The sequence below is a fragment of the Schistocerca cancellata genome, chromosome 4 (assembly GCF_023864275.1).
Source record: "Schistocerca cancellata isolate TAMUIC-IGC-003103 chromosome 4, iqSchCanc2.1, whole genome shotgun sequence".
In the NCBI taxonomy this organism is placed as follows: Eukaryota; Metazoa; Arthropoda; class Insecta; order Orthoptera; family Acrididae; genus Schistocerca; species Schistocerca cancellata.
The window spans coordinates 76,379,549-76,401,874 of record NC_064629.1 but is presented as its reverse complement, the minus strand read 5'-3'; the positions used below and the strand labels follow the sequence as shown (position 1 = coordinate 76,401,874).

The window sequence follows — 22,326 nt, the reverse complement described above, 5'->3', positions numbered from 1 at the left end:
AGAAGATCCGGATGGCATATTTCGTCACGGGCGCGTGAGCGTTACGGAGATACTCAACAAATTCCAGTTGCAGACGCTACAAGAAAAGCATTGTGTATTGTGTAGAAAGTTACTGTAGAAGTTCCGAGAGCGTACGTTTGAAGGAAAGTATGACAAATTACTTTTCTCACATATGTATCTCTAAATGACCACTACCAGATAATCAGAGCTGATATAGAGGTTCAAATACATTCGTTATTCCCACAAACCATTCGCGAATGGAATAGGGAAGGCGAAAATGATCGTGGTACCAGAGGGACCCTGCGCCACACACTCTAAGCCGGCTAGCGGAATATAAATGTACATGTGCAAAACAAACTAGTTGCATGAGTTATCATGTGGTGGCACACCACAGCTTGATCACGTTTACCTTAGTCAATGGAGCGTCCAGAAGTTTTCAACCATACTGGCTTCCGCTCGTCAAGCACTAGTTGTGTCATTAATCAGAAGCATATACTTGTTTCATTCGTGTGTGTATTTCTTCTATTGGTGATTGCGTTAACAGTCTCCTTGATGACATGCATTTGCTCCAATATTATTCTTGGAGACAGTCGCCTGTTGCAGTTATTACTGGTATTTACCGCATTGCCTGTTAACAACGTAACACATGGAAAGTTTTCTTTCCTTCCAAAATCATCTGGATACTTAGTAAACAGATTTTCTGCGGACGGCTTCTTTCTGAGCACTTTCACCGATACCGAGTGACTTTCCATTGTCGTTACTGGCAATTTATAAAGTGACCTGATGTTTAAACATTGTAATAGATGACGCTGACACAGCAAAAAATTAGTTTCAGTTTAGTGAATTCGTCGCATTTTGATGCTTCTTGATATGTCTATATGCATGCATAAATTTTTTGCCACATGTTACTACCCTATGACACTGTTCCATTAGCCAACGTTTTAGATTCACGAGCATTGTTAAAAAGCTGGTGGTATAACGGCGGAAAGCTAGTACACTGAGGTGATGAAGGTCATGTCAGAGATATGCACATAAACAGATGGCGGTAGTGTCGCGTACACAAGGTATAAAAGGGTAGTGCACTGGTGGACCTGTCATTTGTACTCAGGTGGAGGAGAAGGAGATTAGTGTTTAACGTCCCGTCGACAACGAGGTCATCAGCGACGGAGCACAAGCTCGGGTTAGGGAACAATGGAGAAGGAATTCGGCCGTGCCCTTTGAAAGGAACCATCCCGGAATTTGCCTGAAGCGATTTAGGGAAATTACGGAAAACCTAAATCTGGATGGCCGTACGCGGATTTGAACCGTCGTCCTCCCGAATGCGAGTCCAGTGTGCTACCACTGCGCCACCTCGCTCGGTCTGTACTCAGTTGATTCATATGAAAAGGTTTCCGATGTGATTATGGCCGCACGGCGGGAACTAACAGATTTTCGACGCGGAATGGTAGTTGGAGATAGACGCATGGGACGTTCCATTTGGGAAATCGTTATGGAATTCAATGTTCCGAGACCTATAGTATCAAGAATGTGCTGAGAATATTAAATTTGAGGCATTACCTCTTACCATGGACAATGCAGTGGCCGACGGCCTTCACTTAACGACCGAGACCAGAGTCGTCAGTGCTAACAGACCAGCAACACTTCGTGAAACAACCGCAGAAATCAATGTGGGACGTACAACTGATGTGTCCTTTACGGCAGTGTGACAAAATATGGCGCTAATAGGCTATGGCAGCAGAGGGCCGACACGAGTGCTTCTGATGACAGCACAGCATCGCCTGCAGCACCTCTCCTGGGCTCGTTACCATATCGATTGGACCCTAGATGACTGGAAACCCGATTTCAGTTAAAAGCTGATGGTAGAATTCTTGTGTGACGCAGCTCCACGAAGCCATTGACCCAAGTTGTCAACAAGGCACTGTGCAAGCTGGTGGTGCCTCCATAATGGCGTGGGCTGGGTTTATGTGGAATGCACTGGGTCCTCTGCTGAAACTGAACTGGTAATTGAATGAAAATTGTTATGTTCGGCTACTTGGAGACCATTTGCAACCGTTCACGGACATCACAGTCGCAAACAACGATGGTATTTTTGTCGCTGTCTCGCTTTCAAGAACATTCAGGACAATTCCAGCGAACGATTTGGCCACCGAGATCGCCCTACACGAATCCTACAGAAAATTTATGGCATATAATCGAGAAGTAAGTTCTTTCACATTTGTGCAGAGGACTTCCGACGACTTGTCGAGTACAGGCCACGTCGAGTTGTCGCGCTGCGCCCGGCGAAGGAGGTCCGACACCAAAGTGGAGGATATCCCACGATTTTTTGTCGCCTAAGTGTATAAACTGTGCCATGGCACACCCAAGTTAAATTGGAAAAGCGGCGTGATGGTAGTTAGGAGAAAGCAGTTTGCGTGTCTGCAGCTGTAGATTGTTTCTCCGTAAGTATAGCTTTCGGCAGTGAAGAAACACCATCAGCAGCTTGCCCCAGTGGGTTCCAGCATTGTCTCTTAACCCTTTACTGCAGTTTTAGACCCGTCGGGTAATTGCGGCGCGCATTTCTGAGCAGAAAGGGGAAGCTCGGCGCTGGATTGTTTGGCGAGGGTGTGGGGTGGCGGTAGGGCCCGCGCGCAGTGTCGGGACAGCGCGACGGAGGACGCGGAAAGCCTTCTGCCAAGATCCTGCCGCATTCCTTTAGCCTGCTTGCGTGGGACGATCAATAAGAGCGCGGCGGAGGGGAGCAGAGAAGGGAAAGGGTTGACACTGGACTTAGGTCCGCGGCTAACTGGAGCAGCAGCCTCGCGAGGACAACGCCGTCTGCGTGGCGCACAGCCTCGTAGCTCGAACGTCGTAGTGATTACGATAAAAAAATGGTTCAAATGGCTCTGAGCACTATGGGACTTAACATCTGAGGTCATAAGTCCCCTAGAACTTAGAATTACTTAAACCTAACTAACCTAACTGATGTGTTGGCAAATGTGCCAACACCTTGTAGATAGAGGAGGCCGAAATGCACGCTATCTAACGCAGACAGGCGTGAATTCTGGAACAGGATAAGTAATTCAATGCTAATAAGAAAAGTACGTATCTAAGTTAATACTCAACTTTAATGCATCCTTGTGGTACATCGCTCTTGACTATACGAATGAGACTATCTCCAGATACGGTTAATTACAATCACTGAAAGGCAAATGGCGCCTTGCTAGGTCGTAGTCATGGACTTAGCTGAAGGCTATTCTAACTGTCTCTCGGCAAATGAGAGAAAGGCTTCGTCAGTGTAGTCGCTAGCAAAGTCGTCGTACAACTGGGCCGAGTGCTAGTCCGCCTCTCTTGACCTGCCATGTGGTGGCGCTAGGTCTGTAAGTACTGACAGTGGCGACACGCGGGTCCGACATGTACTAATGGACCGCGGCCGATTAAATGCTACCACCTAGCAAGTGTGGTGTCTGGCGGTGACACCACACTAACGACATTACACACATCCATGCCCGAGGCAGGATTCGAACCTGCGACCACAGCAGCAGCGCGGTTCCGGGCTGAAGCGCCTATAACTGGTCGGTCACAGCGACCGGCAGTGATTACGATAACAACGAAACATTATGCACACGTGCACCAAAATATTGTGTACTGGCGATATATAACCGTGCTCGATTGAATATAATTCATCTGCTTATCTAATCTGAGTGCGTTTAAAGGGATTCGAGACCTGGTCCAGCAGACAGTTTTAACCTCGCAGGAAATTTCGTCAACTACAAGTATTAACGACTCATTCTAAAATTAATTATATTTATTAATTACGGCCATACTGGTTACGTTTGGGAACCGTGACTGTGGGGAATAATTATTTATTTGTATTTTTGGCAAAAAGTAGCAGAAAATGCAAATAAATAATAACATATATTGGCCACACTGTACTTTTCATTATATGAGCGAAACAGGATTGTAATTATGCTTGCACCAAAACATCCCACTATTCGCAGGTAAACTGAAAATTAGCGTATTCGTACACGTTCACTACCTTTGTCGACGATTTCTTCAAAATTCACTTCCTGACAAAGAACTTGAAGCACACAGACTATTTTGTCAGATGCGAATCTAACTTCCCACATGTAAGCACCATCGGCGGGTATGTAAATGGTCAGAATTGCAGTTCGCTAGACTAGAATGCATTAACGAAATTAGTATTATATATTAATACCTGCTGCTGACGGGCGTTGATATATATCAACGGGGACAGGTGAAAATGTGTGCCCCGACCGGGACTCGAACCCGGTATCTCCTGCTTACATGGCAGACGCTCTATCCATCTGAGCCACCGAGGGCACAGAGGATAGTGCGACTGCAGGAACATTCGTAGTGTCCCTGCCCAACACACACATTACTCGTGGAAGTCATTCTTACCAAGTCCCGTTCGGGTAATATGTGTGCATCCGCACAGAAGGAGGAGGTCATGGCCGGTATTGCCACAACTATATACTTATATGGATATGGTGTCTGTTCTTTCGGACATGTCCGAAAGAACAGACACCATATCCATATAAGAATGCATTAATGTTGTTCACGTTTAGTGTTGTTACCAGGCGTAGTTGGGTATTCACGGGGCGTGAACGGCGTCAGATATCGAGTGATAACTGCACGACACGGAAATGCCGCGTGCTGCTGACAGGCAGCGTTATCATCACCTGACAGAGATTCAGAAATGGCTCCATTGTGGGACTCCATTCGGCTGGCCGGTATAATCGTGCAATATGCAGTTTTTCGGAGTATTCAAATGTGGCAGTGCCCCGATATTGGACTGCGTGAGGACAGGCTGGCTCGTCATCAAGGTTCCGGTCGACCACATCTGACTACCACAAGGGAGAATAGCTGTACTGTGCACCAAGCGACCTGTCATCCGAGAACAAGTAATAGACTCCATGCAACACTGTTTGTCACTGGTTGGAGAAAAGCAGCATTTGGGCTAGAGAATTACCGTCCCATGCGTAGGCTGCATTTAATAGCACAACACTGTGTGTTTCGAGGGGTTCCATGACTGGGAAGCATGAACTGCTGAAGAATGGCGTCGTATAGTGGTCGGTGATGAATTTCAGTTCTCAAGACCCCAGATGACCATCGTAGGCGAGTATGTCCGATGTTTTGCGGAGGCATAGCGGAGTTACTCCTGGCGTCATTGTGTGGAGAACCATCAGGTATGACTTTAGGTAACAAGCTGGTAGTGATTAGTGGAACACTGATGGCACAATTGTACATCACCGATATCCTGCGTCCTCATGTGTTTCCTATCATGTGACAGTATCGTGTTATCATTTTTCAACAAGATAATGCCAGCCAACAGACGGCACGTGTATCTATGGACTGAGTGCTAGATGTTGAGTTACTCCCGTTGCCTTCTAGAGCCCCAGATTTGCCCCAACGGAACATGTGTGAGACCAACTGAGACGTCATCTCTGGCCCAGTGTCAGTATCCGTAATGTCAACGCCCAGTTACAACGATTGTGGCCCATCTTTCCTCAGGAGAGGATATAACGGCTTTACGACACCCTTCTCATCCGAATAGGTGCGTGCATCCAGGTCAGATGGGTACATCGTCAAACTGGACTAATACCGTCTAGTTCTTTGCCTAATTGACTCAATTTTGTAATCACTGAAATAACATCACACTCCCTCTCAATCCGTGATGTTTCATTTTGTTTCGTCCTCCCCTTCTGAGTGTTTCACTTCTATCGGTCAAGCAGTGTAAACTAACTTTAACCTCACAGAAATGCATCTTTCTTTGACATCAAAATTTAGTCCCTTCGGTAACAAGCTGAAGCCGTGAAGATTCTGTTTCGAAATGTACACTAATAGATAACAACAACGGCAAATTTAAAGATATTTGATAGAATTTCTCATTCGGTTCACTTACGTTACCGATAAACCAAATCAGTTTAACACGTAGCTTCTTCCCTGTTCTTATGAAGACAAACGGAATGCGTGTCATTGGTAAAACATCGCAATAATGATGATAGGATGATCTTGAAAGACTGAAATTCTTTGTTTAGAGGAGTAAAGTAATTTTTCGATTTCCCCGGTGTAACTAGTAGCAGGTTCATTTCAGAGCTATTAGCTGGTCTGTCATCCCATTTTCAAGCGGACTATGCTATGAACATAAATCATGGATGTGTTCACTGCTTGGACATCAAAAAAACAATGTAATGTCTCCGTGCCTACCCTCACCTCTATCACCTTATTTTCATTCTCACTAAAGGCGATGTGCGATGGAAACTGTGCAATAGTTGTGCTGTCCTTTTCAACACTACACTGTGGTCCTTGCTGCTGAAAGAAAATTTAGGGTATTACATCCTGTCGACGTCGAGGTGACGAGATACAGAGCACAAGCTCGGATTGGGGAAGGATAACGCAGGAAGTGGATCGTGTTCTTCTCAAGGGAAACCATCCAGGCGTGACTTAGGGGAACCACAAAAACCATGTATCTGTGCGATCGGACGGAGTTTAGAACTGTAGTCCTCACGAATAAAAATCGAGAATCTTTCCACTGTGACATCTCGCTCGGTCCACGCTATTGACGTGATATTAAAAATGTACCTATCTGCGTTATGCAAATGCAGCATATATTGCCTGGTTAAAAATGTTTATATTCAACTGTCGTCGGCCTATGCAATGAGGTGACGAAAGTCATCACATAGTGGTATGCACATGTACAGATGGCGGTAGTACCGACTACAAAAGGTATAATATGGTTGTACATGGACGAGCTATCATTTTTACTCAGATAATTTGTGTGGAAAGATGTCCGACGTGATTATGGTCGCACGACGGGAATTAACAGACTCTGAAGGCGGTGTGGTAGTTGGGGCTAGAGGCATGGTACATTCCATTTCGGAAATCGTTAGGGAATTCAATATTCCGAGGTCCACAGTGTCAATAGTATGCCGAGAATACCAAATTTCGTTCATTACCTCTGATCACTGACAACACAGTCACTAACGCCCTTCACTTAACGACCTAGAGCAGCTGTGTTTGGGTAGTGTTGTCAGTGCTAACAGACAAGCAACACTGCGTGAAATAACCGTAAAAATCAATGTGGGACGTACGACGAACGTATCTGTTAGGATCCGTATGGCGTTAATAGGCTATGGCATCAGACAGACAGACACGAGTGCCTTTACTAACAGTACGACAATGCCTACAGTGCCTGTCCTGGGCTTGTGACCGTATCAGTTCGATCTTGGACTCGAAAACCTTGGCCTGGTCAAATGAGCTCAGATTTCAGCTGGTAAGAGCTGATGGTAGGGTTCGAGTCTGGTGCAGGACCCATGGACCCAAGTTGTCAACAAGGCACAGTGCAAGCTGGTGGTGGCTCCGTAATGGTGAGGGCTGTATTTGCATGGAACGGACTGAGTCATCGACTGGAAATAGCTCTGTTCGGCTATTTTGAGACCACTTGCAGCCATTCGCGGGCTTGACGTTCTCAAACAAGTATGGGATTTTTTTGGATGATGATGCGCCATGCCACTGGGCCACAATTGTCGGCGATTGGTCTGAAGAACATTCTGGACAGTTCGAGCGAATGATTTGGCCACCCAAATCACCCGACATGAATCCCATCCAATATTTATGGGACATAATCGAGAAGTCATTTCGTGCACAAAGTCCCGCACTGGCAACAGTTTCGCAATTATGGACGGCTGTAGAGGCAGCGTGGCTCAGTATTTCTGCAGGGGACTTCTAACGACTTGTTGAATCCATGACACAACTAGTTTCTGCAATAAGCCGGCCGGGCAAAAGTTGGTCCGACAGGATACTGGGAGCCATCTCGTGACCTGAGCGTACAATATGCAGTTGATTTGCTTATATTTGTGTTACTCTTCTATTTTGGTGACTCAACAATGATGAAAGTCGACATGATCAGAGCATTGACTTGGTAGGGGTGGCTGTTAGCGGATTCCGACGTACAGTGTTGGATGTGGTCATTTCGGTATCTACGAACTACGCACTATCGATTTGACGTTCTTTATTCCTCCGTAACTTATGAAATGTAGCGTGTACGTGGATACCGAGTGAACACGGACAGTTTCTTTCATTTGTCAGGTATCAGGTGGTGCATTATGAAGAGATACGCAACATTGCGTGCTCTGAGTCTTACTGTCTGCTTTGGAAGCAGCAACGTTTCACTTGCGGCTGCGGCAAGTGCTTGCAAAATTTCTGAGTTGCTGTAGAGATCGATCGTGTGCACGCGTTGACTGCAGCCTGACGCAGTTGCACGCTCTCACGGTTGGACTATAACACGGCGGCACAGCAGCGTGCAATCAGGGACAACGCGGCGCGGAAGTACACACAGTGAGGCGCGGTGTCGGATAAACAGCACGCTACTAAGCAGGGACCAAATTTGTGTTTATGATGAGAGAGTTTCTTGGACACATGTTGTTCGATACATCAACGAATTTTGTATCATCCTAGCCCTCATTTTACTGGAGTTTCATGAGACGTTTCAGTTTAGATACTCCACTCCACGGACGCAAAGAAGCGACGCGTCTCGTATAATCAGTTAGGGCCGTAGTGCGATGCAGTCCCGTATCGTATACTGACTGGAACTGTCTCTATGCCTCAGTTAAAAATAACGTAAACAAATGCGTTTACCCAAACCTACCACCACTACGACAAATACAACAACAAAGCATCATCATGTTTGGTCTAGTTTATTTCTACCAGGGAGAGGATAGGCTATAAGGTCTTTTCCTTGCTGAGTGCCGAAAACTATGGAGTTGTGCGTGGCTGCAGAGGGCTTCCCAGCGTGTTGCTGGCGGCTGTCCAGGCCTGGCCACGTTCCAGCTCTTCGGGAACAGCTTCATTGGCTTTTGCATCTGGCGTAAAATGCGGATACTTCTAAGATCGGTTGTTGCTGTTAGCGATCCCTGGTTGTCACAATGTACTTCCGACGAATTTTTGTTTCTAAAAATTAGACCAAAATTTGTGCGGTAATCTTTGTCGATGAGAGTGAATCGCCGTTACGACGAAATTTTGGGGAACATACATTGGAAAGAGCCCGCTACCCTCACACTTGCTCTGTAATTCATTTAACTTCGTTTAGCACTGAGTTTGCGGCGTACCTGAGTCGTTTTTCCCTCTACCTATTATTGGACGAAATTAGATGGTATAGCAGTTAAGATACTATTCAGAAAGCTCTCAACCAAAGCCTCGCAGTTGTAATTCTTTGTCCAAAATCGTATGCTGACGTTCGGAGCACAAACGGAAATTGAAAAGCGAATGGTCATCCACTAAAGGACTTGAGTAGTTTCCTCTTCCTTCCTTGTTCCTGAGGATGGGAAAAACGATATCGATCTATCAGAATATCGATATTTCTTCAAAATAATACCGATTTGCATAGGCGAAATTTAAATATCGTTACATCGATTAATCTACGAGGGTTGGAATTTAAATAGTGGCAACTATTTATTCACAACCGATACAAAAAAAAAAAAAAATGGCTCTGAGCACTATGGGACTTAACTTCTGAGGTCATCAGTCCCCTAGAACTTAGGACTACTTAAACCTAACTAACCTAAGGACAACACACACATCCATGCCCGAGGCAGGATTCGAACCTGCGACCTTAGCGGTCGCGGGGTTCCACACTGTAGCGCCTAGAACCGCTCGGCCACCCCGGCCGGCCAACCGATACAAAAGATTTACATGTTTGTACCTGTTACTGTCCTTCAAAGCAGTCACCAGCGTTGTGCAGAACCCGTTTCCAGCAATATGGAAGGCGTAGTATGCCGTTAGCAGAGCCTGTTCTGTTGATGGTACGAATGGAGAGGTTCAAAATTATGGTGACTATCGTGTACGACTGTGATGGTGTTATCCTAACGCATTACGTTCCTCCACGGGAGACCGCCAATGCACAGTATTACTGTTCGTTTTTGGAGCATCACCTGCGACTAGCTTTGTGAAAGAAGCGGCAACACTTTCTGCACAACCCACCCATCATTTTGCACGACAATGCGCGGGCGCATACAGCGCAAGCTGTGGCTGCTCTGTTCGGTCGATGGGTCTGGGAAGTACTGTACCATCCACCATACTCCCCGGACTTAAGTCAGTGTGACTTTGATTTGATTCCGAAGATGAAGGAACCACTTCGTGGCATTCGCTTCAGAACTGTTCCAGAGATTCGACAGGTAGTAGACCGCTCCATTCGCACCATCAATAGAACAGGCTCTGCTAACGGTACACTACGCCTTCCACATCGCTAGCAACGGGTTCTACACAACGCTGGTGACTAATTTGAAGGGCAGTAACAGGTGCAAATATGTCACTCTTTTTGTATCGGGTGTGAATAAATAGTTGACACTATTTAAGTTCCAACCCCCATATATTTGATACTAAATATCGGAAGCGATATTTTTATTTTCTGTCTTCTGATTCATAGCCAGTATAGTTCTCATCAGCAGATTTCTTGCCCATTCCAATTACTCCCAATCCTTGCAATCTGACAGTAAATGTCTTACAATGAGCTTAATTTGTGTTTCATATTCAGTACTATAAATAAGCACCGGATATGAACATGACTGCATCTATACCGCGTATTCATGAAAGTTTGGAACATGACTGCATCTATACCGCGTATTCATGAAAGTTTGTTAATTCTGTGTGTTATTTCTACTGTTGCATATGATAAGGTGCAAAATGCACACGTTTGGTGACAGCACTGCATGAGAATGGTGGAAATTATTACTCTCTACTCCCAACTGTGATGCAGATGTGCACTTTTCTTACTCCTGATTGCCTGCATCAAGAAAAGGTAGACGCACTGTAAAAGTAACGTAGACTCGGCACAAAAATCACACACTACTGCACTCGTATTTAATGGAAAACGGAATTTGTTCTCTAAAACATTCAGTCATCTTTTCACACCTGTTTTGTCGGAAATTGTTCAGAAATACTTTATATGCCAAGCCACTTCTGTTTCGTGCAAAAGAGTAGCTTCTTTAGTAAACTTGGTTGTGCTAGATAACAGAAGCTGACTGACAGGGTAACACATTAAACAGACAGTTTATTAGTGTCCGTCGGTGATGATTATTCGTTTCATTAATTAGCTTTTTGTAAATCAGTAATTTTACAGTACACTGTGTGTCTTTTATTGGCTAATGTTCGATACAATAGAGTATTTGTTAATTTTTATATGTCTGTTAATCATTTCTGTGACTTTTTAAATTCCTGTAAATATAGAAAATATCGAGAGAGATATGAAATATCGATAGTTTTGTCTCGCAGTATGTACATCGTTCATAAATATCGATACGACACATCTCGATATTTTTAGAAATTTGTCCATCCCTAGTATGTCCTCCGTACTTTCTGACTTACATGACGACGTGCCCTTTAACTAATTAATGCATTACCTTACCCTCCTGATGTGGGATTTTGTTTAGCCATAATGCAGGCGTATCACAAAAACTCAATGAACATGTGCTGAGCCAAGCACATCACCTTTTGATCCTTTGTACATTCTGACTAGACCTCTTTGCTAAAGATATCAGACAAATGAGTCTTACTTTGCACACTGACAAACAGGGAATAGGAGTCAGTTTTTTGTCGTCTTTTTAATGTCTACTATACCAAGAGCAAAAATTACTATAGTTCTATTTTGAAAAACGAAGTTGATACCGATATCTCGATAATTAAAGTGCCTATGGCAGAAGGTCCTACGCCATACATTGAAATTGTTCATACAGTTCATCTTAGTGATAACAGAATTACGGTTCCGGAAATATTCGAGAAGAGCGTAGCTGAATCACGAGTTTTATACTGTACAACCAACAGTGAGGGAGCACATATCCCTCTGTCATATTCCTCTCTATCATATCCCAGCAGTACTCCATTTTTCTTTGCATGTTGAAAATAGAAAAAAGCTTTATATTTCATACTTTCTATAAACGAAAGGAAATGTTTGCACGATTTATCCCTAATTCCTTTACGCTCCACTTCAGTCAAAAGGAAATTACTTTTTCTTTCTTGTTTGTTTGTTTGCTTACTTTCCGCCGAGATGTAAGTTTGGCGGGCACGATAATACCTCTTTACAATAACAACTCTCTTTAAGTCAGACTTTTGATAGCTTTGCACGACCTTTGATTAAAAGCGTAATTTTATTCCTTCTATATCTAACATGTTTACAAGGCACCTGGAAAATATTTTGTATGGGTGAACTACTCCTGCAGCGTTCATTTGAAATTACTCCAGCAAAGCGACTATATGCACAAATATTTAATATAACGAGGTGAACCATGCGTACCTTATTTAGAGATTAAGACGAAGAATCTCACGGGTGCATGTTATTTGGTTACTTACCGAGCACTTTCAAGACAACTAAGAATAAAGAGTTGAGCCATAACCAGAACGCAGTATTGAAACGAAATAAAACAGGCACATAACATTCTGTGTTGTGGAAAGATTACTTTTTGTTGCTTACATAGATTAGAAAATCAGACACCGATAAAACACTTAATAATATTTAATTAAATCATCATGTACTCAGAGCTGCTGGATGGAGTATTGTTAAGATTGGACAAATTCAACCAAGTTTCACTCTTTGAAACCCGATTAGTAGTTTTGAAAATTGATAATATTTAAAGATTGAGATATGTGTGTTTCTAATGTGAAACCGATTCCTGACTTACAGGGACGTTCGGAATTTGATGCACAAGTAAGAAAGTACGTCGCATAAGGAAGAAGCATTGCTGCACCCCGGCGATATTGGTGTAAAAGAGGCAACGAGGGTATGTAGCTCTTTTATTCTGTCTGTGCACGCGTAGTTCACGTGTATCGACAACCGGATTTTGAAAGGAAAAGAAAATGGTCTCTAATAAATCAAGAGAAATTAGAAACTCTACTGCTTTGCAGAGGATGCTGAAAGAATATGGAGAGACTAGATGAGTTGCACGCTCAAAGGCATCCCAATACACGGCGTCTAACAAAAATTACAATCTAGCCAACGGCCAAAAATTGTTACTTTAAGCGTAATCGAATGCTACACGGTGGTATGGAGAAGCCTGCAACGAAAGAAGGAAATAGATATTTTGAAACCACATAATTTAGCTCCAACGAAATTGCGAGTGCCTCTCGAATAATTAAGACCAGAGTGGTACGCGTTTTGCGAGCAGACAACTTCCATCTGCATCCTGTGTCATTTCGACAGCAGACTGGCGACGAGGATTGCAGAGCGGGAATGGAATCCTGTCTACCGGTTCTGATGCGACAACCTTTACAAATAATGGATTGCAGAAGACATATGCGTTACTGAACAGCTGAGAATCAACACTAGCGGAGTCAACTGAACACCAGACACAGTGGATTACACACACATTGTGTGGGATCATTGGAGACCATGTGATTGGTCCTTACTATTTTTTAAGAACTCTTCTGGTAATAGATGCACACGCTTTCTTATCGTAGTGGTGCTGGCTCATCTACAGAAAGTAAAACTTGAAATATGTAAATGTGTGTGAATGTGGTATGAGAGCCCTCACCCAGATTTCCTGGTCACAGAACAGAATATCAGTTATTTATAAGTTAGTCAGTACTGCTTCAACGGTACTGAACTTTCTGTCTAAGGTAAGCTGAAACGAAGTCAATGCTCAAGCTCCGAAGAACCAACAGGGTTTAAAACATCACTTTGTTGCAGCATGTGCAACGATATCGAAGGAATCTCTCCAGTCTGCACAGAAGCCCTTGCACTAGCGACTGCAACGTTTATTGCAGTGATGGTAGGCATTTCGCACACGTGAGGACATAATTAGAATTTTAAGAAAGTTTTTATGAGCACATTCTTTTCTGATTTCCTTTTGTTGCTGTTGTTGTCATTTTGCAGATTGAGGGTGCATTTTGAAATTAAACGAGCTCCTCTTGCAGTCTGTGAAGGTCGAAGGGATTTCTGCCGGCCGCCGTGTCATCCTGTACCTCGCGGCGTCATACGTTTGTGGTATGGAGGACCATATGGTCGAGCACACTGCTCTCCCAGCCGTTTTGCGGACTCCCTAGACCGTGCATCTTCTACTGGTTGGTCAAGTAGCTCCTCAATTGGCATTACGAGGTTGAGTGATCTCCGTATCAGTCGTCCCACAAAGGAAAAATCCTTGGCAGAACCACGAATCTACCCCAGGACATCTGCATGGCAGCCATCTATGCTGATCACTCACCTATGGAGGCATAGACCTTGACATTAAGTTCGTGTTAATTTTTTTTGTTCATTCGAATTTAATATTTAACAATCATCATCCCTTTATTTCCAGTTCTACAAATAAATTCAATCGATTAGATCAAACTTCCTTTCAAGGCTCTGGCAGACCAGCTATCCTAGTTAACTGAAGAGTTATCCTCTGACGTCACGTGATTTTCCTTCCAGTTCGCGTGTTTGCTCGGCGATATGTAGCTAAATGAGATTATTGTCCCTTTTAAATTAAATTTTCCTGAATTATTCAGAACTTGTTATTAGACTCTTATCTGCAACTAGGTTGGGTGCCCTATCAAACAGCTGTGACATTTCCAAATAATAACAAGCTTTCCAGTTTCAATCTCTTTAGTTTTCTTACATTCACTCTGTTTCACCTTACTGTGTGTCACTCTAGAGGAACTATAAGCATTCCCAGAGTATTTTCTCATGTAAAAAGTTTGTTACAGCAATCGGCAGTATCAATTTGCCATCTTTATTTTTCTTTAGGGGTGTGATTGTCAGTGCCTAAGTTCATACGATCGGTAATTCAAGTACCACGTGTCACAGAATTCTAGTCCAAGTGTAAGTAGGCTGTTTATGTTTTCTTTATGTAAGTAGGCTGTTTATGTTTCCTTACTGGCAACGTTACGTAGCGCTCTATATGAAAATCACTGGCTGTGCTGTGTGCAGTCTGTGGCTAGTTTGCATTGTTGTCTGCTATTGTAGTGTTGGGCAGCGGCAGCTGGATGTGAACAGCGCGTAGCGTTGCGCAGTTGGAGGTGAGCCGCCAGCAGTGGTGGATGTGGGGAGAGAGATGGCGGAGTTTTGAAATTTGTTATTTTTGTGGCGGCGTTCGTAGCGACATACACTTCGCTGTAGAACGGCTTACTAAGTCACCGCCACACTTTTAATAGCGGGCCGACCGGTCCGCTGGAACAGTGAACAGAAGATGAAAACCCAAACACTCTGATTAAATAGAAGTCGGTACTTATCTTTATTAACGAAGATACAAAAACACAGTAGTGAACTCCGTGTCTACAGAAATCTGTCTAGTTCGAGTCGGAGCGGCTAGGTCAGCGTCGGCTGACGACAAACAACAACTCTACTGCGATGAACACACAACTGACTAGCAAGTACACAAATCTGTGGCGAGTATACAACTGAGCGGCGAATACAGAACTGTCCTAGCGCTCGCGACTCCAGCGCTTAAGAAGCCAGAAGCCAGCGGTGGCGCGCGCAGACTTGCGGCGATTTCCTGTATCGCTGGCGCTGCTTATGCAGACGGTGTCCGGACTTTGATGCTGCCAACCTTTTGGCAGCGGGCTCGGTTGGCATCACTGGCTAGGATATAACAGTTATACTGGATGTTATGAACTGCTATATATATTATGACTATTAAGGTAAATACATTGTTTGTTCTCTATTAAAATCTTTCATTTGCTAACTATGCCTATCAGTAGTTAGTGCCTTCCGTAGGTTGAATCTTTTATTTAGCTGGCAGTAGTGGCGTTCGCTGTATTGCAGTAGCTTAAGTAACGAAGATTTTTGTGAGGTAAGTGATTTGTGAAAGGTACAGGTTAATGTTAGTCAGGGCCATTCTTTTGTAGGGATTATTGAAAGTCAGATTGCGTTGCGCTAAAAAGATTGTGTGTCAGTTTAAGCACAGTCATGTATAAATTTTTCTAAGGGGACGTTTCACAAGGGACTACCTTATTGAGTATGTTGTCAGTAATAACGACTCATCATCATCATCATCATCATCATCATCACCATTTAAGACTGATTACGCCTTTCAGCGTTCAGTCTGGAGCATAGCCCCCTTATAAAATTCCTCCACGATCCCCTATTAAGTGCTAACATTGGTGCCTCTTCTGATGTTAAACCTATTACTTCAAAATCATTCTTAACCGAATCCAGGAACCTTCTCCTTGGTCTGCCCCGGCTCCTCCTACCCTCTACTGCTGAACCCATGAGTCTCTTGGGTAACCTTGCTTCTCCCATGCGTGTAACATGACCCCACCATCTAAGCCTGTTCGCCCTGACTGCTACATCTATAGAGTTCATTCCCAGTTTTTCTTTGATTTCCTCATTGTGGACACCCTCCTGCCGTTGTTCCCATCTACTAGTATCTGCAATCATCCTAGCTACTTTCATATCCGTAACCTCAACCTTGTTGATAAGGTAACCTGAATCCACCCAGCTTTCGCTCCCATATAACAAAGTTGGTCGAAAGATTGAACGGTGCACAGATAACTTAGTCTTGGTACTGACTTCCTTCTTGCAGAAGAGAGTAGATCGTAGCTGAGCGCTCACTGCGTTAGCTTTGCTACACCTCGCTTCCAGTTCTTTCACTATGTTGCCATCCTGTGAGAATATGCATCCTAAGTACTTGAAACCGTCCGCCTGTTCTAACTTTGTTCCTCCTATTTGGCACTCAATCCGTTTATATTTCGTTCACACTGACATTACTTTCGTTTTGGAGATGATAATCTTCATGCCATAGTCCTCACATTTCTGATCTAGCTCTGAAATATTACTTTGCAAACTTTTAATCGAATCTGCCATTACAACTAAGTCATCCGCATATGCAAGAAAGTAAGGCTAGCAACCTGCTTCCCTGGTACTTTAAATATGATGCTGGCAACAATCAGAGCAAAATAACGACTCACTGAAAGGTAAATCCATCACGGACTCAATGAATACAAAAAGAAATTAGTTTGGGTTCTGGGATTCGTCGTCACGGTATCGCCTTAAGCGATTTAGTAAACTCGTGGAAATACTGAATCTGGAGACGGGGACTATTACCGCCGTCTTCCCCACTGCACAACCTCGCTCGGTCAGTAAACTCTAGACATACACACAAAGGGTTCCTGCTTTGTAGTGTCAGGGAGGAGTGCGCAGTTCTGCGATTTACATCTTCAACAAGCGTTTACCAATAAGAAGATATATGGTATTTGGAGATTATCCGTTCCTTGCTGAGAAGCTATAAAATAAAGACTCGACGATGTAACGCGGAAACGACTAAAAGAAGCATAATGGAAGGAAATTAAACGTTGTCTTACTGAACGAGCCATCCCATCATTCGTCTATAGTAACTGTCCTAATGTATTCGTATACAGGGTGATTTTGCTATATCTACAGGAAACGATCCCTAAGAGGATAAGGAGCAAAAAATCTGGTATGGAAATATGGCCGGAAATGCCGTCCAAGGGAGCTACACACATTTGAAGGTGGAGATGAAAAGGGCTGAACGCTTGAACATGACCCCAGTGTCAGTACCTGGCAGGTTTCCCGCTACCAGACGACCGTGTGGAACATTCCCCACAACTACCACTGTCGGTATCATTTGCAACGTGCGCAAGCCCTATTACCTACGGAGTAATCTCTGCGGCAATGGTTTGGTCGCTGGTTCGTCGTACAGGCCACCACTACGATGGGATTCCTGCCGTCTGTCTTATTCACAGACGAGGTTACCTTTACGAGAGGTAGTACCGTCAACCTTCAGAACACTCACCTGCGGACTACGGTGACCCAGCACGGTGTGGAGACAGCCTCAGTGTGTGGCAGAGGGTCATGCCTCGTGGAACCTGTCATCCTTGCTCTGAGTATGTGACAGTAAACTGGTAAGACTGATTACCCTATAAAAACGAGACATCATCTCAAGATGGGCGACAATACGTGAAACCGGTCATTTTGAAACAAAGAGAGAGAGAGAGAGAGAGAGAGAGAGAGAGAGATATCGACAGCCAGAAAATTTTGTATAAGTAAGGATCGGCGGATAACTCCCTGTAACAAATGCGTCCAGTTTCGATAAATCTTTTCACAATGCCTCCCAGGCGAGGCATATCTATTTCGACTGGGTGACCTGCCTCCTGTGTTGGGTGAGAAGGGTAATGTGATTACTATCTGGCGGTGCTCCGGAACACCACTGTCATCAGTGTAGAGCTAAAACACTTGTCTCGGCCGGAGTGGCCGTGCGGTTCTAGGCGCTACAGTCTGGAACCGAGCGACCGCTACGGTCGCAGGTTCGAATCCTGCCTCGTGCATGGATGTGTGTGATGTCCTTAGGTTAGTTAGGTTTAATTAGTTCTAAGTTCTAGGCGACTGATGACCTCAGAAGTTAAGTCGCATAGTGCTCAGAGCCATTTCAACCATTTGAACACTTGTCCAGACAGAAGGTTCCCACTTGCCTCGTGTGATGGCATGTGTGCTTTCATTCACTGGGACGTACACTGTCAAAAATCTTTTATCTCGATCTGCATGTGGGTTACATGTCTTGGATAGTATTTCCGGCTATATTCCGTAACACCTGTTTTGCTCCTTATCTTCTGAGGGATATTTTCGTGCAGTTCCTCTCCATTTAACAAACAATTACATCACCTCGTTCGGTAAGCAAATTTGGTAGAATAAACGTAAAAAGTGCACAGGTCACCTCAGGTTTTTAACGGCAACTATATAAAAACTGATATATTAGTCGGTGAAAACATATGTGCTGGTTTGAAAGGCAAGTGTGCAGGATATTCACAATAAAAAAAGAGGCCGAAAAGTACGAGGGTGTGCTGTAAAGTAATGCCGCCGAATTTTTTATTCTGTTCTCAATATCGGTCGAGGAATTGTACGTCACGCATATTACTCGATCGATTTTCTCACTTCGCTGATGCAAGCTGCAACCTTCTGCCGGTAGAGGGCTCCGAATTGAGAAGTGTAACGCGGCAGTATGTAACGTTACTGTCCCAGTGCGTGAGAAATAGCGTGCTGAAATCGAGTTTCTAACGACAGAAAAAATGAAATCCATAGAAGAATGATAATTGTGTCGCCGTCAGAAATGTATGACGTGGATTGTTCACGCTCGTAATGAAAAAAGAAAAAAAAAACGGTACTGTTAATCTTGACGTGCGTGACAGAGCTCGGAGTGGACGACAGCGTACGGCAATCGACGAAACTCATCGGAATCGAGTTGATGAACTCATCAGATAAAAAATCATCGGCTAACAGAGACACAGTCTTCAGGTAAGTGATGATGATGGTTCAAATGGCTCTGAGCACTATGGGACTTAACTTCTGAGGTCATCAGTCCCCTAGAACTTAGAACTACTTAAACCTAACTAACCTAAAGACATCACACACATCCATGCCCGAGGCAGGATTCGAACCTGTGACCGTAGCGGTCGCGCGATTCCAGACTGTAGCGCCTAGAACCGCTCTGCCACCCCGGCCGGCTGAAGATGATGTTTGATTTGTAGGACGCTCAACTACGCGGTCATCAGTGCCCGTAAAAAGTCCCAACTTTTACACACTCCAATTTTTACGCAGTCCAGTCTAGCCAATGTCACGAATGACGATGATGTTGAAATGGTGAGGACAACACAAACACCCAGTCCCAGGGCAGAGAAAATTCCCCAAACCGGCCAGGAATCGATCCAGTACCCCGTGATCCAGAGGTAGCAACCCTAGCCACTAGACAAGGAGCTGCAGACTTTCAGGTAAGTGAGGCATTTATAGAGTGTGTGTACAGGCCACCACTGCAGAACTGCGGTACAGAAAACTGTGTGCACGGTGGGTGCCTCGAATACTCACATCTGACGTGAAACAGAGGTGAATGGACATCCACCAACAGTTACTTTTACGTTTTGAGTTTGAGGATGATGGGTTCCCTTACAACATTGTGACAGGTGGCGAAAGCTGGATCTACCAATTTGACCTCGAAAACAAGAGAGCACCAATGGAGCTCCACCACAAAGGATCACCGACGCCAAAAAGGTTCAAGACTGTGCCGTCAGCAGGCTAAGTCATGTTCACAGTGTCCTGGAATGTTCAAAGAGTGGTGTATTTGGAATTCGTGCCTAAAAGCGCCACCACAAACTCTGCATAGTACTGCGAGAGCCTTAGAAAACTGAAAGCACGAATTCGAAGAGTTGATCCACACATCGAGCACCCTCATTCAGCATGACAAGTGCGAGAGCACTCGAGTGTGCTGCGACATCCGCAACAACCACACGTCATCGATCATCCTCCATACAGCTACGACTCTAACCAAACGATTTTCATCTGTTTTCGAAACTAAAATAACACCTCCGAGGACTTCACTTTGTTAGTGCTGAAACGGTGCAAGCAGAGGTGAGGCTATGGCTCCGTCAACGAAGTAAAACATTCTACAGTGGCAGTATCAACCAACTGGTGTGCTGAGAAATAAATATGTAGATAAGGAGACTAAAGATGCAGAATGTTAATAATGTTTTGATTTCTTTAACAGGATTTAAGACTATTCACATAAAAAATTCGGAGGCTTTACTCTTCCGCACGTCCTTGAATTTTAGGCATTAACCTAATCTAAACGAGAAGGAAATCGATAGAGAACTTTTCGGAACAAGTTTCGTCATCACAAAACTTTGCTCAAATGAAAGATGCCCTGCAGGAAAATCTGACAAAATGGCAACCTCACTGATCTGTATAAGTGAGAATTAAGAGATCTTCGCGTCAAATCATTGTAAGATGCCTGTATCATTAGCCTTAAAACTTTTGTTGGAACAGGTTACAAGTAAGAACCCATATGCTGACTGGAAAAATAATTCCCTGAACTGACAGAACGTAACTATCGTGAAATAATTACGTGACTGAAACAATCTGTGTGCGGATCGCCACAGCTTTTCCAAGCACCTCTGCTCAAAACCTCCAGTTAATATGATTCATCGGGTTAAAAACACTTGCGGAGTCGCGTCGCGTGAAACGCTCCAGAAATATCAGCGGGGTATTCTCGGAAAACTTCACTTGGCAATTTGACACAGCGAATACCGGGAGACTTCGCGCTTGTCTAGATTTCAGCCAATACTTCGACCAGAATCACACTGCTTCGTTCTATTTCGAAGAGACATACCCAAAATCGTTAGCAGGCAAGCTTAGTCAAAGAGACAGTTCTTTTGAAGAACAAAGTGGGGACGTTTCTTTGGTGTTGCGTTACGAACGTTTCTCGTAGGGAGAAATAATTATTCTTAAATCGTTAAACTCATAGTTTGTCTGAGAGTATCTACATTGGGTGGATGCATTCTGCTAACAACAAATTGAAAAGTTTCGTAATTTAATTGTCATGGCCTGAGTCTAGGCTAATGCGAAGAAAATACGTGTTAAGGAATTGGTTTTCAGAGTGAGTCATACATGACGAAAACTATTTCGTGCATAGTGTCACACACTGAATTTCCTCTGTTCATCTGAAGATATGGCCGTGCCACTGAGTTTCATTAAAACAAGAAGTTTCAAGAGCTTTCGAGTGTTCCTGTGCACCTACATAAGCCAGGAAGAAAGAGCGGCGAGCGGGACTGAACAACTTTCGCGCGCTGCATCTGTCTACATAAGGTATGGTGGTTATGACCGTCCACACAACCACACAAGCAAAGACAACGTTCAGTCTCTCACACTCACTCACTCTCTCTCTCTCTCTCTCTCTCTCTCTCTCTCTCTCTCTCTCTCTCTCTCTCTCTCTCTCTCTCATAGCTAGTCGGCATATGGAAAGAAAATACAGAAGGAACTGTATCAGTTTGTAAGCTTTTTTAAATATTTCCATTCCGCTAGCGTTAGTTTTGAAATACAGGAAAACGGAACCACTATATGCAATACTACACATGACTATTCAGTTGTGTCTCGTTTAAGGCAGACGAATGTAACACAACAGCAAAAATCGGAAATAGAATAGAAGACTTTAAGCTGCTTGGCGTTTCATAATTATTGTTCGAAATGACAGCAGCTTTAGAATCGTTGCACTATGGTTGTCCAATACTATCCATCATATCTGTCTCTCTTCGTGTACTATCACAGGCGTGTCGTATTTTCCGTCGCAGATTGATGATTTCAGGAATTTCACCGTCACAAATTACGGGTTTCAGGTGAGTGCATAAAATAAATCAGCTGGATCAAGACCAGGCAATTTAATTGGCCACGCTACAGAGCCTCCACGCTGAATCTATTCTGAAGGAAAGCACTTATTTTGGTGGCGTCGCAATGTGGCGCGGAAGTGAGCGGAAGCTCCATCTCTTACGATAGGTGTGATTTACTTCTACCAATAATACCTACCAAGGAATCCAAGGAACCATAAATATCGCTCTCTTATCTTGGTCGAAGGACTTAAGAGT

The 22,326-nt window shown here is 44.0% G+C and overlaps 1 non-coding gene across 1 annotated transcript; it reads right to left on the bottom strand.

The window, feature by feature from the left end:
* Window positions 1–4,245: 4,245 nt before the first annotated feature.
* Window positions 4,246–4,320, bottom strand: Trnat-ugu (transfer RNA threonine (anticodon UGU)). Its single transcript has one exon. It is a non-coding gene; the product is annotated as a tRNA-Thr (tRNA).
* Window positions 4,321–22,326: the final 18,006 nt, after the last annotated feature.